Genomic DNA, 19171 nt, shown 5'->3' with positions numbered 1-19171 from the left:
GGGATACATTGGATGTCAAGACACGTGGAAAAAACGTACAAAAAAGAGATTGGAGACATCAAGATTTTGGACGAATTTTTTAACAATTTTCAAATTTTCAGAAAGGATGTTCCAGATAAGGTCAAAAACGACATACTCAGATCTTCACCAAACTTTGCAGGGATACATTGGATATCAAGACACGTGGAAAAAACGTACAAAACAAGAGATTGGAGACATCAAGATTTTGGACGAATTTTTTAAGAATTTTCAAATTTTCAGATGGGAGGTTCAATATAAGGTCAAAAACTACATACTCAGATCTTCACCAAACTTTGCAGGGATACATTGGATGTCAAGACACGTGGAAAAAACGTACAAAACAAGAGATTGGAGACATCAAGATTTTGGTCGAATTTTTTAAGAATTTTCAAATTTTCAGATAGGAGGTTCCATATAAGGTCAAAAACTACATACTCAGATCTTCACCAAACATTGCAGGAATACATTGGATGTCAAGACACGTGGAAAAAACGTACAAAACAAGAGATTGGAGACATCAAGATTTTGGACGAATTTTTTAAGAATTTTCAAATTTTCAGATAGGAGGTTCCAGATAAGGTCAAAAACTACATACTCAGATCTTCACCAAACTTTGCAGGGATACATTGGATGTCAAGACACGTGGAAAAAACGTACAAAACAAGAGATTGGGGTCATCAAGATTTTGGACGGATTTTTTAGGAATTTTCAAATTTTCAGATGGGAGGTTCCAGATAAGGTCAAAAACTACATACTCAGATCTTCACCAAACATTGCAGGGATACATTGGATGTCAAGACACGTGGAAAAAACGTACAAAACATGAGATTGGAGACATCAAAATTTTGGACGAATTTTTTAAGAATTTTCAAATTTTCAGATAGGAGGTTCCAGATGAGGTCAAAAACTACATACTCAGATCTTCACCAAACTTTGCAGGAATACTTTGCATGTCAAGACACGTGGAAAAAACATACAAAACATAGGATTGGTGACATCAAGATTTTGGACGAATTTTTTAAGAATTTTCAAATTTTCAGATAGGAGGTTCCATATAAGGTCAAAAACTACATACTCAGATCTTCACCAAACTTTGCAGGGATACATTGGAGGTCGAGACACGTGGAAAAAAAGTACAAAACAAGAGATTGGGGTCATCAAGATTTTGGACGGATTTTTTAGGAATTTTCAAATTTTCAGATGGGAGGTTCCAGATAAGGTCAAAAACTACATACTCAGATCTTCACCAAACATTGCAGGGATACATTGGATGTCAAGACACGTGGAAAAAACGTACAAAACAAGAGATTGGAGACATCAAGATTTTGGACGAATTTTTTAAGAATTTTCAAATTTTCAGATAGGAGGTTCCAGATGAGGTCAAAAACTACATACTCAGATCTTCACCAAACTTTGCAGGAATACTTTGCATGTCAAGACACGTGGAGAAAACGTACAAAACAAGAGATCGGAGACATCAAGATTTTCGACGAATTTTTTAAGAATTTTCAAATTTTCAGATGGGAGGTTCCAGATAAGGTCAAAAACGACATACTCAGATCTTCACCAAACTTTGCAGGGATCCATTGGAGGTCGAGACACGTGGAAAAAACGTACAAAACAAGAGATTGGAGACATCAAGATTTTGGACGAATTTTTTAAGAATTTTCAAATTTTCAGATAGGAGGTTCCATATAAGGTCAAAAACTACATACTCAGATCTTCACCAAACTTTGCAGGGATACATTGGATGTCAAGACACGTGGAAAAAACGTACAAAACAAGAGATTGGAGACATCAAGATTTTCGACGAATTTTTTAAGAATTTTCAAATTTTCAGAAAGGATGTTCCAGATAAGGTCAAAAACGACATACTCAGATCTTCACCAAACTTTGCAGGGATCCATTGGAGGTCGAGACACGTGGAAAAAACGTACAAAACAAGAGATTGGAGACATCAAGATTTTGGACGAATTTTTGAAGAATTTTCAAATTTTCAGATGGGAGGTTCCAGATAAGGTCAAAAACTACATACTCAGATCTTCACCAAACTTTGCAGGGATACAATGGATGTCAAGACACGTGGAAAAAACGTACAAAAAAGAGATTGGAGACATCAAGATTTTGGACGAATTTTTTAACAATTTTCAAATTTTCAGAAAGGATGTTCCAGATAAGGTCAAAAACGACATACTCAGATCTTCACCAAACTTTGCATGGATACATTGGATGTCAAGACACGTGGAAAAAACGTACAAAACAAGAGATTGGGGTCATCAAGATTTTGCACGGATTTTTTAGGAATTTTCAAATTTTCAGATGGGAGGTTCCAGATAAGGTCAAAAACTACATACTCAGATCTTCACCAAACTTTGCAGGGATACATTGGATGTCAAGACACGTGGAAAAAACGTACAAAACAAGAGATTGGAGACATCAAGATTTTGGACGAATTTTTTAAGAATTTTCAAATTTTCAGATAGGAGGTTCCATATAAGGTCAAAAACGACATACTCAGATCTTCACCAAACTTTGCAGGGATACATTGGATGTCAAGACACGTGGAAAGAACATACAAAACATAGGATTGGGGACATCAAGATTTTGGTCAAATTTTTTAAGAATTTTCAAATTTTCAGATAGGAGGTTCCATATAAGGTCAAAAACTACATACTCAGATCTTCAACAAACATTGCAGGGATACATTGGATGTCAAGACACTTGGAAAAACGTACAAAACAAGAGATTGGAGACATCAAGATTTTGGACGAATTTTTTAAGAATTTTCAAATTTTCAGATAGGAGGTTCCAGATAAGGTCAAAAACTACATACTCAGATCTTCACCAAACTTTGCAGGGATACATTGGATGTCAAGACACGTGGGAAAAACATACAAAACATAGGATTGGGGACATCAAGATTTTGGTCAAATTTTTTAAGAATTTTCAAATTTTCAGATAGGTCAAAAACTACATACTCAGATCTTCACCAAACTTTGCAGGGATACATTGGATGTCAAGACACGTGGAAAAAACGTACAAAAAAGAGATTGGAGACATCAAGATTTTGGACGAATTTTTTAACAATTTTCAAATTTTCAGAAAGGATGTTCCAGATAAGGTCAAAAACGACATACTCAGATCTTCACCAAACTTTGCATGGATACATTGGATGTCAAGACACGTGGAAAAAACGTACAAAAAAGAGATTGGAGACATCAAGATTTTGGACGAATTTTTTAAGAATTTTCAAATTTTCAGAAAGGATGTTCCAGATAAGGTCAAAAACGACATACTCAGATCTTCACCAAACTTTGCATGGATACATTGGATGTCAAGACACGTGGAAAAAACGTACAAAACAAGAGATTGGGGTCATCAAGATTTTGCACGGATTTTTTAGGAATTTTCAAATTTTCAGATGGGAGGTTCCAGATAAGGTCAAAAACTACATACTCAGATCTTCACCAAACTTTGCAGGGATACATTGGATGTCAAGTCACGTGGAAAAAACGTACAAAACAAGAGATTGGGGTCATCAAGATTTTGCACGGATTTTTTAGGAATTTTCAAATTTTCAGATGGGAGGTTCCAGATAAGGTCAAAAACTACATACTCAGATCTTCACCAAACTTTGCAGGGATACATTGGATGTCAAGACACGTGGAAAAAACGTACAAAACAAGAGATTGGAGACATCAAGATTTTGGACGAATTTTTTAAGAATTTTCAAATTTTCAGATAGGAGGTTCCAGATAAGGTCAAAAACGACATACTCAGATCTTCACCAAACTTTGCATGGATACATTGGATGTCAAGACACGTGGAAAAAACGTACAAAACAAGAGATTGGGGTCATCAAGATTTTGCACGGATTTTTTAGGAATTTTCAAATTTTCAGATGGGAGGTTCCAGATAAGGTCAAAAACTACATACTCAGATCTTCACGAAACTTTGCAGGGATACATTGGATGTCAAGACACGTGGAAAAAACGTACAAAACAAGAGATTGGAGACATCAAGATTTTGGACGAATTTTTTAAGAATTTTCAAATTTTCAGATAGGAGGTTCCATATAAGGTCAAAAACTACATACTCAGATCTTCACCAAACTTTGCATGGATACATTATGTGTCAAGACACGTGGAAAAAACGTACAAAACAAAAGATTGGAGACATCAAGATTTTGGTCGAATTTTTTAAGAATTTTCAAATTTTCAGATGGGAGGTTCCAGATAAGGTCAAAAACTACATACTCAGATCTTCACCAAACTTTGCAGGGATACATTGGATGTCAAGACACGTGGAAAAAACGTACAAAAAAGAGATTGGAGACATCAAGATTTTGGACGAATTTTTTAACAATTTTCAAATTTTCAGAAAGGATGTTCCAGATAAGGTCAAAAACGACATACTCAGATCTTCACCAAACTTTGCAGGGATACATTGGATATCAAGACACGTGGAAAAAACGTACAAAACAAGAGATTGGAGATATCAAGATTTTCGACGAATTTTTTAAGAATTTTCAAATTTTCAGATAGGAGGTTCCATATAAGGTCAAAAACTACATACTCAGATCTTCACCAAACTTTGCATGGATACATTATGTGTCAAGACACGTGGAAAAAACGTACAAAACAAGAGATTGGGGTCATCAAGATTTTGGACGAATTTTTTAAGAATTTTCAAATTTTCAGATAGGAGGTTCCATATAAGGTCAAAAACTACATACTCAGATCTTCACCAAACTTTGCAGGGATACATTGGATGTCAAGACACGTGGAAAAAACGTACAAAACAAGAGATTGGAGACATCAAGATTTTGGACGAATTTTTTAACAATTTTCAAATTTTCAGATGGGAGGTTCCAGATAAGGTCAAAAACTACATACTCAGATCTTCACCAAACTTTGCAGGGATACATTGGATGTCAAGACACGTGGAAAAAACGTACAAAACAAGAGATTGGAGACATCAAGATTTTCGACGAATTTTTTAAGAATTTTCAAATTTTCAGATAGGAGGTTCCATATAAGGTCAAAAACTACATACTCAGATCTTCACCAAACTTTGCATGGATACATTATGTGTCAAGACACGTGGAAAAAACGTACAAAACAAGAGATTGGGGTCATCAAGATTTTGGACGAATTTTTTAAGAATTTTCAAATTTTCAGAAAGGATGTTCCAGATAAGGTCAAAAACGACATACTCAGATCTTCACCAAACTTTGCAGGGATCCATTGGAGGTCGAGACACGTGGAAAAAACGTACAAAACAAGAGATTGGAGACATCAAGATTTTCGACGAATTTTTTAAGAATTTTCAAATTTTCAGAAAGGATGTTCCAGATAAGGTCAAAAACGACATACTCAGATCTTCACCAAACTTTGCAGGGATCCATTGGAGGTCGAGACACGTGGAAAAAACGTACAAAACAAGAGATTGGAGACATCAAGATTTTGGACGAATTTTTGAAGAATTTTCAAATTTTCAGATGGGAGGTTCCAGATAAGGTCAAAAACTACATACTCAGATCTTCACCAAACTTTGCAGGGATACATTGGATGTCAAGACACGTGGAAAAAACGTACAAAAAAGAGATTGGAGACATCAAGATTTTGGACGAATTTTTTAACAATTTTCAAATTTTCAGAAAGGATGTTCCAGATAAGGTCAAAAACGACATACTCAGATCTTCACCAAACTTTGCATGGATACATTGGATGTCAAGACACGTGGAAAAAACGTACAAAAAAGAGATTGGAGACATCAAGATTTTGGACGAATTTTTTAACAATTTTCAAATTTTCAGAAAGGATGTTCCAGATAAGGTCAAAAACGACATACTCAGATCTTCACCAAACTTTGCAGGGATACATTGGATATCAAGACACGTGGAAAAAACGTACAAAACAAGAGATTGGAGACATCAAGATTTTGGACGAATTTTTTAAGAATTTTCAAATTTTCAGATGGGAGGTTCAATATAAGGTCAAAAACTACATACTCAGATCTTCACCAAACTTTGCAGGGATACATTGGATGTCAAGACACGTGGAAAAAACGTACAAAACAAGAGATTGGAGACATCAAGATTTTGGTCGAATTTTTTAAGAATTTTCAAATTTTCAGATAGGAGGTTCCATATAAGGTCAAAAACTACATACTCAGATCTTCACCAAACATTGCAGGAATACATTGGATGTCAAGACACGTGGAAAAAACGTACAAAACAAGAGATTGGAGACATCAAGATTTTGGACGAATTTTTTAAGAATTTTCAAATTTTCAGATAGGAGGTTCCAGATAAGGTCAAAAACTACATACTCAGATCTTCACCAAACTTTGCAGGGATACATTGGATGTCAAGACACGTGGAAAAAACGTACAAAACAAGAGATTGGGGTCATCAAGATTTTGAACGGATTTTTTAGGAATTTTCAAATTTTCAGATGGGAGGTTCCAGATAAGGTCAAAAACTACATACTCAGATCTTCACCAAACATTGCAGGGATACATTGGATGTCAAGACACGTGGAAAAAACGTACAAAACAAGAGATTGGAGACATCAAGATTTTGGACGAATTTTTTAAGAATTTTCAAATTTTCAGATAGGAGGTTCCATATAAGGTCAAAAACTACATACTCAGATCTTCACCAAACTTTGCATGGATACATTATGTGTCAAGACACGTGGAAAAAACGTACAAAACAAAAGATTGGAGACATCAAGATTTTGGTCGAATTTTTTAAGAATTTTCAAATTTTCAGATGGGAGGTTCCAGATAAGGTCAAAATCTACATACTCAGATCTTCACCAAACTTTGCAGGGATACATTGGATGTCAAGACACGTGGAAAAAACGTACAAAAAAGAGATTGGAGACATCAAGATTTTGGACGAATTTTTTAACAATTTTCAAATTTTCAGATGGGAGGTTCCAGATAAGGTCAAAAACTACATACTCAGATCTTCACCAAACTTTGCAGGGATACATTGGATGTCAAGACACGTGGAAAAAACGTACAAAACAAGAGATTGGAGACATCAAGATTTTGGACGAATTTTTTAAGAATTTTCAAATTTTCAGATAGGAGGTTCCATATAAGGTCAAAAACTACATACTCAGATCTTCACCAAACTTTGCATGGATACATTATGTGTCAAGACACGTGGAAAAAACGTACAAAACAAGAGATTGGGGTCATCAAGATTTTGGACGAATTTTTTAAGAATTTTCAAATTTTCAGAAAGGATGTTCCAGATAAGGTCAAAAACGACATACTCAGATCTTCACCAAACTTTGCAGGGATCCATTGGAGGTCGAGACACGTGGAAAAAACGTACAAAACAAGAGATTGGAGACATCAAGATTTTCGACGAATTTTTTAAGAATTTTCAAATTTTCAGAAAGGATGTTCCAGATAAGGTCAAAAACGACATACTCAGATCTTCACCAAACTTTGCAGGGATCCATTGGAGGTCGAGACACGTGGAAAAAACGTACAAAACAAGAGATTGGAGACATCAAGATTTTGGACGAATTTTTGAAGAATTTTCAAATTTTCAGATGGGAGGTTCCAGATAAGGTCAAAAACTACATACTCAGATCTTCACCAAACTTTGCAGGGATACATTGGATGTCAAGACACGTGGAAAAAACGTACAAAAAAGAGATTGGAGACATCAAGATTTTGGACGAATTTTTTAACAATTTTCAAATTTTCAGAAAGGATGTTCCAGATAAGGTCAAAAGCGACATACTCAGATCTTCACCAAACTTTGCATGGATACATTGGATGTCAAGACACGTGGAAAAAACGTACAAAAAAGAGATTGGAGACATCAAGATTTTGGACGAATTTTTTAACAATTTTCAAATTTTCAGAAAGGATGTTCCAGATAAGGTCAAAAACGACATACTCAGATCTTCACCAAACTTTGCAGGGATACATTGGATATCAAGACACGTGGAAAAAACGTACAAAACAAGAGATTGGAGACATCAAGATTTTGGACGAATTTTTTAAGAATTTTCAAATTTTCAGATGGGAGGTTCAATATAAGGTCAAAAACTACATACTCAGATCTTCACCAAACTTTGCAGGGATACATTGGATGTCAAGACACGTGGAAAAAACGTACAAAACAAGAGATTGGAGACATCAAGATTTTGGTCGAATTTTTTAAGAATTTTCAAATTTTCAGATAGGAGGTTCCATATAAGGTCAAAAACTACATACTCAGATCTTCACCAAACATTGCAGGAATACATTGGATGTCAAGACACGTGGAAAAAACGTACAAAACAAGAGATTGGAGACATCAAGATTTTGGACGAATTTTTTAAGAATTTTCAAATTTTCAGATAGGAGGTTCCAGATAAGGTCAAAAACTACATACTCAGATCTTCACCAAACTTTGCAGGGATACATTGGATGTCAAGACACGTGGAAAAAACGTACAAAACAAGAGATTGGGGTCATCAAGATTTTGAACGGATTTTTTAGGAATTTTCAAATTTTCAGATGGGAGGTTCCAGATAAGGTCAAAAACTACATACTCAGATCTTCACCAAACATTGCAGGGATACATTGGATGTCAAGACACGTGGAAAAAACGTACAAAACAAGAGATTGGAGACATCAAAATTTTGGACGAATTTTTTAAGAATTTTCAAATTTTCAGATAGGAGGTTCCAGATGAGGTCAAAAACTACATACTCAGATCTTCACCAAACTTTGCAGGAATACTTTGCATGTCAAGACACGTGGAAAAAACATACAAAACATAGGATTGGTGACATCAAGATTTTGGACGAATTTTTTAAGAATTTTCAAATTTTCAGATAGGAGGTTCCATATAAGGTCAAAAACTACATACTCAGATCTTCACCAAACTTTGCAGGGATACATTGGAGGTCGAGACACGTGGAAAAAAAGTACAAAACAAGAGATTGGGGTCATCAAGATTTTGGACGGATTTTTTAGGAATTTTCAAATTTTCAGATGGGAGGTTCCAGATAAGGTCAAAAACTACATACTCAGATCTTCACCAAACATTGCAGGGATACATTGGATGTCAAGACACGTGGAAAAAACGTACAAAACAAGAGATTGGAGACATCAAGATTTTGGACGAATTTTTTAAGAATTTTCAAATTTTCAGATAGGAGGTTCCAGATGAGGTCAAAAACTACATACTCAGATCTTCACCAAACTTTGCAGGAATACTTTGCATGTCAAGACACGTGGAAAAAACGTACAAAACAAGAGATCGGAGACATCAAGATTTTCGACGAATTTTTTAAGAATTTTCAAATTTTCAGATGGGAGGTTCCAGATAAGGTCAAAAACGACATACTCAGATCTTCACCAAACTTTGCAGGGATCCATTGGAGGTCGAGACACGTGGAAAAAAAGTACAAAACAAGAGATTGGAGACATCAAGATTTTGGACGAACTTTTTAAGAATTTTCAAATTTTCAGATAGGAGGTTCCATATAAGGTCAAAAACTACATACTCAGATCTTCACCAAACTTTGCAGGGATACATTGGATGTCAAGACACGTGGAAAAAACGTACAAAACAAGAGATTGGAGACATCAAGATTTTCGACGAATTTTTTAAGAATTTTCAAATTTTCAGAAAGGATATTCCAGATAAGGTCAAAAACGACATACTCAGATCTTCACCAAACTTTGCAGGGATCCATTGGAGGTCGAGACACGTGGAAAAAACGTACAAAACAAGAGATTGGAGACATCAAGATTTTGGACGAATTTTTGAAGAATTTTCAAATTTTCAGATGGGAGGTTCCAGATAAAGTCAAAAACTACATACTCAGATCTTCACCAAACTTTGCAGGGATACATTGGATGTCAAGACACGTGGAAAAAACGTACAAAAAAGAGATTGGAGACATCAAGATTTTGGACGAATTTTTTAACAATTTTCAAATTTTCAGAAAGGATGTTCCAGATAAGGTCAAAAACGACATACTCAGATCTTCACCAAACTTTGCATGGATACATTGGATGTCAAGACACGTGGAAAAAACGTACAAAACAAGAGATTGGGGTCATCAAGATTTTGCACGGATTTTTTAGGAATTTTCAAATTTTCAGATGGGAGGTTCCAGATAAGGTCAAAAACTACATACTCAGATCTTCACCAAACTTTGCAGGGATACATTGGATGTCAAGACACGTGGAAAAAACGTACAAAACAAGAGATTGGAGACATCAAGATTTTGGACGAATTTTTTAAGAATTTTCAAATTTTCAGATAGGAGGTTCCATATAAGGTCAAAAACTACATACTCAGATCTTCACCAAACTTTGCATGGATACATTATGTGTCAAGACACGTGGAAAAAACGTACAAAACAAAAGATTGGAGACATCAAGATTTTGGTCTAATTTTTTAAGAATTTTCAAATTTTCAGATGGGAGGTTCCAGATAAGGTCAAAAACTACATACTCAGATCTTCACCAAACTTTGCAGGGATACATTGGATGTCAAGACACGTGGAAAAAACGTACAAAAAAGAGATTGGAGACATCAAGATTTTGGACGAATTTTTTAAGAATTTTCAAATTTTCAGAAAGGATGTTCCAGATAAGGTCAAAAACGACATACTCAGATCTTCACCAAACTTTGCATGGATACATTGGATGTCAAGACACGTGGAAAAAACGTACAAAACAAGAGATTGGGGTCATTAAGATTTTGCACGGATTTTTTAGGAATTTTCAAATTTTCAGATGGGAGGTTCCAGATAAGGTCAAAAACTACATACTCAGATCTTCACCAAACTTTGCAGGGATACATTGGATGTCAAGACACGTGGAAAAAACGTACAAAACAAGAGATTGGGGTCATCAAGATTTTGCACGGATTTTTTAGGAATTTTCAAATTTTCAGATGGGAGGTTCCAGATAAGGTCAAAAACTACATACTCAGATCTTCACCAAACTTTGCAGGGATACATTGGATGTCAAGACACGTGGAAAAAACGTACAAGACAAGAGATTGGAGACATCAAGATTTTGGACGAATTTTTTAAGAATTTTCAAATTTTCAGATAGGAGGTTCCAGATAAGGTCAAAAACGACATACTCAGATCTTCACCAAACTTTGCATGGATACATTGGATGTCAAGACACGTGGAAAAAACGTACAAAACAAGAGATTGGGGTCATCAAGATTTTGCACGGATTTTTTAGGAATTTTCAAATTTTCAGATGGGAGGTTCCAGATAAAGTCAAAAACTACATATTCAGATCTTCACGAAACTTTGCAGGGATACATTGGATGTCAAGACACGTGGAAAAAACGTACAAAACAAGAGATTGGAGACATCAAGATTTTGGACGAATTTTTTAAGAATTTTCAAATTTTCAGATAGGAGGTTCCATATAAGGTCAAAAACTACATACTCAGATCTTCACCAAACTTTGCATGGATACATTATGTGTCAAGACACGTGGAAAAAACGTACAAAACAAAAGATTGGAGACATCAAGATTTTGGTCGAATTTTTTAAGAATTTTCAAATTTTCAGATGGGAGGTTCCAGATAAGGTCAAAAACTACATACTCAGATCTTCACCAAACTTTGCAGGGATACATTGGATGTCAAGACACGTGGAAAAAACGTACAAAAAAGAGATTGGAGACATCAAGATTTTGGACGAATTTTTTAACAATTTTCAAATTTTCAGAAAGGATGTTCCAGATAAGGTCAAAAACGACATACTCAGATCTTCACCAAACTTTGCAGGGATACATTGGATATCAAGACACGTGGAAAAAACGTACAAAACAAGAGATTGGAGACATCAAGATTTTCGACGAATTTTTTAACAATTTTCAAATTTTCAGATAGGAGGTTCCATATAAGGTCAAAAACTACATACTCAGATCTTCACCAAACTTTGCATGGATACATTATGTGTCAAGACACGTGGAAAAAACGTACAAAACAAGAGATTGGGGTCATCAAGATTTTGGACGAATTTTTTAAGAATTTTCAAATTTTCAGATAGGAGGTTCCATATAAGGTCAAAAACTACATACTCAGATCTTCACCAAACTTTGCAGGGATACATTGGATGTCAAGACACGTGGAAAAAACGTACAAAACAAAAGATTGGAGACATCAAGATATTGGTCGAATTTTTTAAGAATTTTCAAATTTTCAGATGGGAGGTTCCAGATAAGGTCAAAAACTACATACTCAGATCTTCACCAAACTTTGCAGGGATACATTGGATGTCAAGACACGTGGAAAAAACGTACAAAACAAGAGATAGGAGACATCAAGATTTTGGACGAATTTTTTAAAAATTTTCAAATTTTAAGAAAGGATGTTCCAGGTAAGGTCAAAAACAACATACTCAGATCTTCACCAAACTTTGCAGGGATACATTGGATGTCAAGACACGTGGAAAAAACGTACAAAACAAGAGATCGGAGACATCAAGATTTTCGACGAATTTTTTAAGAATTTTCAAATTTTCAGATGGGAGGTTCCAGATAAGGTCAAAAACTACATACTCAGATCTTCACCAAACTTTGCAGGGATACATTGGATGTCAAGACACGTGGAAAAAACGTACAAAAAAGAGATTGGAGACATCAAGATTTTCGACGAATTTTTTAACAATTTTCAAATTTTCAGAAAGGATGTTCCAGATAAGGTCAAAAACGACATACTCAGATCTTCACCAAACTTTGCATGGATACATTGGATGTCAAGACACGTGGAAAAAACGTACAAAACAAGAGATTGGGGTCATCAAGATTTTGCACGGATTTTTTAGGAATTTTCAAATTTTCAGATGGGAGGTTCCAGATAAGGTCAAAAACTACATACTCAGATCTTCACCAAACTTTGCAGGGATACATTGGATGTCAAGACACGTGGAAAAAACGTACAAAACAAGAGATTGGAGACATCAAGATTTTGGACGAATTTTTTAAGAATTTTCAAATTTTCAGATAGGAGGTTCCATATAAGGTCAAAAACTACATACTCAGATCTTCACCAAACTTTGCATGGATACATTATGTGTCAAGACACGTGGAAAAAACGTACAAAACAAAAGATTGGAGACATCAAGATTTTGGTCGAATTTTTTAAGAATTTTCAAATTTTCAGATGGGAGGTTCCAGATAAGGTCAAAAACTACATACTCAGATCTTCACCAAACTTTGCAGGGATACATTGGATGTCAAGACACGTGGAAAAAACGTACAAAAAAGAGATTGGAGACATCAAGATTTTGGACGAATTTTTTAACAATTTTCAAATTTTCAGATGGGAGGTTCCAGATAAGGTCAAAAACTACATACTCAGATCTTCACCAAACTTTGCAGGGATACATTGGATATCAAGACACGTGGAAAAAACGTACAAAACAAGAGATTGGAGACATCAAGATTTTGGACGAATTTTTTAAGAATTTTCAAATTTTCAGATAGGAGGTTCCATATAAGGTCAAAAACTACATACTCAGATCTTCACCAAACTTTGCATGGATACATTATGTGTCAAGACACGTGGAAAAAACGTACAAAACAAGAGATTGGGGTCATCAAGATTTTGGACGAATTTTTTAAGAATTTTCAAATTTTCAGATAGGAGGTTCCATATAAGGTCAAAAACTACATACTCAGATCTTCACCAAACTTTGCAGGGATACATTGGATGTCAAGAAACGTGGAAAAAACGTACAAAACAAGAGATTGGAGACATCAAGATTATGGACGAATTTTTTGAGAATTTTCAAATTTTCAGAAAGGAGGTTCCATATAAGGTCAAAAACTACATACTCAGATCTTTACCAAACTTTGCAGGGATACATTGGATGTCAAGACACGTGGAAAAAACGTACAAAACAAGAGATTGGAGACATCAAGATTTTCGACGAATTTTTTAAGAATTTTCAAATTTTCAGAAAGGATGTTCCAGATAAGGTCAAAAACGACATACTCAGATCTTCACCAAACTTTGCAGGGATACATTGGAGGTCGAGACACGTGGAAAAAACGTACAAAACAAGAGATTGGAGACATCAAGATTTTGGACGAATTTTTGAAGAATTTTCAAATTTTCTGTTAGGAGGTCCCAGATAAGGTCAAAAACTACATACTCAGATCTCCACCAAACATTGCAGGGATACATTGGATGTCAAGACACGTGGAAAAAACGTACAAAACAAGAGATTGGAGACATCAAGATTTTCGACGAATTTTTGAAGAATTTTCAAATTTTCAGATAGGAGGTTCCAGATAAGGTCAAAAACTACATACTCAGATCTTCACCAAACGTTGCAGGGATACTTTGCATGTCAAGACACGTGGAAAAAACGTACAAAACAAGAGATTGGAGACATCAAGATTTTGGACGAATTTTTTAAGAATTTTCAAATTTTCAGATAGGAGGTTCCATATAAGGTCAAAAACTACATACTCAGATCTTCACCAAACTTTGCATGGATACATTATGTGTCAAGACACGTGGAAAAAACGTACAAAACAAAAGATTGGAGACATCAAGATATTGGTCGAATTTTTTAAGAATTTTCAAATTTTCAGATGGGAGGTTCCAGATAAGGTCAAAAACTACATACTCAGATCTTCACCAAACTTTGCAGGGATACATTGGATGTCAAGACACGTGGAAAAAACGTACAAAACAAGAGATTGGAGACATCAAGATTTTGGACGAATTTTTTAAGAATTTTCAAATTTTCAGAAAGGATGTTCCAGATAAGGTCAAAAACGACATACTCAGATCTTCACCAAACTTTGCAGGGATCCATTGGAGGTCGAGACACGTGGAAAAAACATACAAAACAAGAGATTGGAGACATCAAGATTTTGGACGAATTTTTGAAGAATTTTCAAATTTTCAGATGGGAGGTTCCAGATAAGGTCAAAAACTACATACTCAGATCTTCACCAAACTTTGCAGGGATACATTGGATGTCAAGACACGTGGAAAAAACGTACAAAAAAGAGATTGGAGACATCAAGATTTTGGACGAATTTTTTAACAATTTTCAAATTTTCAGAAAGGATGTTCCAGATAAGGTCAAAAACGACATACTCAGATCTTCACCAAACTTTGCATGGATACATTGGATGTCAAGACACGTGGAAAAAACGTACAAAACAAGAGATTGGGGTCATCAAGATTTTGCACGGATTTTTTAGGAATTTTCAAATTTTCAGATGGGAGGTTCCAGATAAGGTCAAAAATTACATACTCAGATCTTCACCATACTTTGCAGGGATACATTGGATGTCAAGACACGTGGAAAAAACGTACAAAACAAGAGATTGGAGACATCAAGATTTTGGACGAATTTTTTAAGAATTTTCAAATTTTCAGATAGGAGGTTCCATATAAGGTCAAAAACTACATACTCAGATCTTCACCAAACTTTGCATGGATACATTATGTGTCAAGACACGTGGAAAAAACGTACAAATCAAAAGATTGGAGACATCAAGATTTTGGTCGAATTTTTTAAGAATTTTCAAATTTTCAGATGGGAGGTTCCAGATAAGGTCAAAAACTACATACTCAGATCTTCACCAAACTTTGCAGGGATACATTGGATGTCAAGACACGCGGAAAAAACGTACAAAAAAGAGATTGGAGACATCAAGATTTTGGACGAATTTTTTAACAATTTTCAAATTTTCAGAAAGGATGTTCCAGATAAGGTCAAAAACGACATACTCAGATCTTCACCAAACTTTGCAGGGATACATTGGATATCAAGACACGTGGAAAAAACGTACAAAACAAGAGATTGGAGACATCAAGATTTTCGACGAATTTTTTAAGAATTTTCAAATTTTCAGATAGGAGGTTCCAGATAAGGTCAAAAACTACATACTCAGATCTTCACCAAACGTTGCAGGGATACTTTGCATGTCAAGACACGTGGAAAAAACGTACAAAACAAAAGATTGGAGACATCAAGATTTTCGACGAATTTTTTAAGAATTTTCAAATTTTCAGATGGGAGGTTCCAGATAAGGTCAAAAACGACATACTCAGATCTTCACCAAACTTTGCATGGATACATTGGATGTCAAGACACGTGGAAAAAACGTACAAAACAAGAGATTGGAGACATCAAGATTTTGGACGAATTTTTTAAGAATTCTCAAATTTTCAGAAAGGAGGTTCCATATAAGGTCAAAAACTACATACTCAGATCTTCACCAAACTTTGCAGGGATACTTTGGATGTCAAGACACGTGGAAAAAACGTACAAAACAAGAGATTGGGGTCATCAAGATTTTGGACGAATTTTTTAAGAATTTTCAAATTTTCAGATGGGAGGTTCAATATAAGGTCAAAAACTACATACTCAGATCTTCACCAAACTTTGCGTGGATACATTGGATGTCAAGACACGTGGAAAAAACATACAAAACATAGGATTCGGAACATCAAGATTTTGGTCGAATTTTTTAAGAATTTTCAAATTTTCAGATAGGAGGTTCCATATAAGGTCAAAAACTACATACTCAGATCTTCACCAAACATTGCAGGAATACATTGGATGTCAAGACACGTGGAAAAAACGTACAAAACAAGAGATTGGGGTCATCAAGATTTTGCACGGATTTTTTAGGAATTTTCAAATTTTCAGATGGGAGGTTCCAGATAAGGTCAAAAACTACATACTCAGATCTTCACCAAACTTTGCAGGGATACATTGGATGTCAAGACACGTGGAAAAAACGTACAAAACAAGAGATTGGAGACATCAAGATTTTGGACGAATTTTTTAAGAATTTTCAAATTTTCAGATAGGAGGTTCCATATAAGGTCAAAAACTACATACTCAGATCTTCACCAAACTTTGCATGGATACATTATGTGTCAAGACACGTGGAAAAAACGTACAAAACAAAAGATTGGAGACATCAAGATTTTGGTCGAATTTTTTAAGAATTTTCAAATTTTCAGATGGGAGGTTCCAGATAAGGTCAAAAACTACATACTCAGATCTTCACCAAACTTTGCAGGGATACATTGGATGTCAAGACACGTGGAAAAAACGTACAAAAAAGAGATTGGAGACATCAAGATTTTGGACGAATTTTTTAACAATTTTCAAATTTTCAGATGGGAGGTTCAATATAAGGTCAAAAACTACATACTCAGATCTTCACCAAACTTTGCATGGATAAATTGGATGTCAAGACACGTGGAAAAAACGTACAAAACAAGAGATTGGGGTCATCAAGATTTTGGACGGATTTTTTAGGAATTTTCAAATTTTCAGATGGGAGGTTCAATATAAGGTCAAAAACTACATACTCAGATCTTCACCAAACATTGCAGGGATACATTGGATGTCAAGACACGTGGAAAAAACGTACAAAACAAGAGATTGGAGACATCAAGATTTTGGACGAATTTTTTAAGAATTTTCAAATTTTCAGAAAGGATGTTCCAGATAAGGTCAAAAACAACATACTCAGATCTTCACCAAACTTTGCAGGGATACATTGGATATCAAGACACGTGGAAAAAACGTACAAAACAAGAGATTGGAGACATCAAGATTTTGGACGAATTTTTTAAGAATTTTCAAATTTTCAGATAGGAGGTTCCAGATAAGATCAAAAACTACATACTCAGATCTTCACCAAACTTTGCAGGGATACATTGGATGTCAAGACACGTGGAAAAAAAGTACAAAACAAGAGATTGGGGTCATCAAGATTTTGGACGGATTTTTTAGGAATTTTCAAATTTTCAGATGGGAGGTTCCATATAAGGTCAAAAACTACATACGCAGATCTTCACCAAACTTTGCAGGGATACATTGGATGTCAAGACACGTGGAAAAAACGTACAAAACAAGAGATTGGGGTCATCAAGATTTTGGACGGATTTTTTAGGAATTTTCAAATTTTCAGATGGGAGGTTCCAGATAAGGTCAAAAACTACATACTCAGAACTTCACCAAACATTGCAGGGATACATTGGATGTCAAGACACGTGGAAAAAACGTACAAAACAAGAGATTGGAGACATCAAGATTTTGGACGAATTTTTTAAGAATTTTCAAATTTTCAGATAGGAGGTTCCAGATGAGGTCAAAAACTACATACTCAGATCTTCACCAAACTTTGCAGGAATACTTTGCATGTCAAGACACGTGGAAAAAACATACAAAACATAGGATTGGTGACATCAAGATTTTGGACGAATTTTTTAAGAATTTTCAAATTTTCAGATAGGAGGTTCCATATAAGGTCAAAAACTACATACTCAGATCTTCACCAAACTTTGCAGGGATACATTGGAGGTCGAGACACGTGGAAAAAAAGTACAAAACAAGAGATTGGAGTCATCAAGATTTTGGACGGATTTTTTAGGAATTTTCAAATTTTCAGATGGGAGGTTCCAGATAAGGTCAAAAACTACATACTCAGATCTTCACCAAACATTGCAGGGATACATTGGATGTCAAGACACGTGGAAAAAACGTACAAAACAAGAGATTGGAGACATCAAGATTTTGGACGAATTTTTTAAGAATTTTCAAATTTTCAGATAGGAGGTTCCAGATGAGGTCAAAAACTACATACTCAGATCTTCACCAAACTTTGCAGGAATACTTTGCATGTCAAGACACGTGGAAAAAACGTACAAAACAAGAGATCGGAGACATCAAGATTTTCGACGAATTTTTTAAGAATTTTCAAATTTCAGATGGGAGGTTCCAGATAAGGTCAAAAACGACATACTCAGATCTTCACCAAACTTTGCAGGGATCCATTGGAGGTCGAGACACGTGGAAAAAACGTACAAAACAAGAGATTGGAGACATCAAGATTTTGGACGAATTTTTTAAGAATTTTCAAATTTTCAGATAGGAGGTTCCATATAAGGTCAAAAACTACATACTCAGATCTTCACAAAACTTTGCAGGGATACATTGGATGTCAAGACACGTGGAAAAAACGTACAAAACAAGAGATTGGAGACATCAAGATTTTCGACGAATTTTTTAAGAATTTTCAAATTTTCAGAAAGGATGTTCCAGATAAGGTCAAAAACGACATACTCAGATCTTCACCAAACTTTGCAGGGATC

Source organism: Lepisma saccharinum, chromosome 24 (genome assembly GCF_977018435.1).
Source record: "Lepisma saccharinum chromosome 24, izLepSacc3.1, whole genome shotgun sequence".
NCBI classification, from domain to species: domain Eukaryota; kingdom Metazoa; phylum Arthropoda; class Insecta; order Zygentoma; family Lepismatidae; genus Lepisma; species Lepisma saccharinum.
This window is presented reverse-complemented; position numbering follows the sequence as displayed.